This window comes from Nanorana parkeri, unplaced genomic scaffold (assembly GCF_000935625.1).
Source record: "Nanorana parkeri isolate BGI_ZX_2015 unplaced genomic scaffold, ASM93562v1 scaffold8732, whole genome shotgun sequence".
NCBI lineage: Eukaryota > Metazoa > Chordata > Amphibia > Anura > Dicroglossidae > Nanorana > Nanorana parkeri.
Window position 1 is genome coordinate 85 of NW_017314809.1, and position 831 is coordinate 915.

General features: G+C 52.2%; 1 non-coding gene across 1 annotated transcript; it reads right to left on the bottom strand.

The window, feature by feature from the left end:
• Positions 1-380: 380 nt before the first annotated feature.
• TRNAG-UCC lies at positions 381-452 on the bottom strand. Its single transcript has one exon. It is a non-coding gene; the product is annotated as a tRNA-Gly (tRNA).
• Positions 453-831: the final 379 nt, after the last annotated feature.

An 831-nucleotide genomic window follows, 5' to 3' on the forward strand; every position in this document is an offset into this window, starting at 1 on the left:
ATTAGCTGCTCTGTGCGCATGCGCAAACTGCCGTGAAAGAATTCTGGCTCTGGCTTCCTGACACCTAGTCTGGTTTCAGATTGAAAGTTCCACATACACCAGTGAGGCCCATGCCAATCCCTGATTTAGAAGACGCTAAAAACTTCCTTCGAGCCGGAGTTGAACCAGCGACCTAAGGATCCCTGCACGGCGTTCCTCTACAGTCCTCCGCTATACCAGCTGAGCAATCAAAGGAGTCGAGCGAGCAGAAGATGACTCCACTGCTGCTTATCTGGTAGCAGCAGACTTTCAAAGAAAAAACAAGCCGCGCACTAGTGGGAGATCCCAGGAAGAGCAGGTGGTACTCGACAGGATTTGAACACGAACCATAAAGATTACCCTGCGTTGGCCGGGAATCGAACCCGGGTCAACTGCTTGGAAGGCAGCTATGCTCACCACTATACCACCAACGCTCGGCAAGCTGGTGTCCCTACATATTTGAACCTGCCCGGGGAGACACCAATGGATTTCTAGTCCATCGCCATAACCACTCGGCCACGACTACCTTGGACTCGGCCACGACTACCTTGGAAAACCTACCTGCAGGCCAAAAGTGTTGTGTGACCCAAGCCAAGGCCAAGCTGACAATCTGACAGCAAAGGAGGTTTGCTAGCCACAGCCTTATATAGCCCAGAGGGCGCCAAAAACTCAAACAACACGTCTGCGCGTGCCCCGCTGCACGCAATACAACTATTAGCTGCACTATGCGCTTGCGCAAACTGCCGTGAAAGAATTCTGGCTCTGGCTTCCGGACACCTAGTCTGGTTTCAGATTGAAAGTTCCACATACACC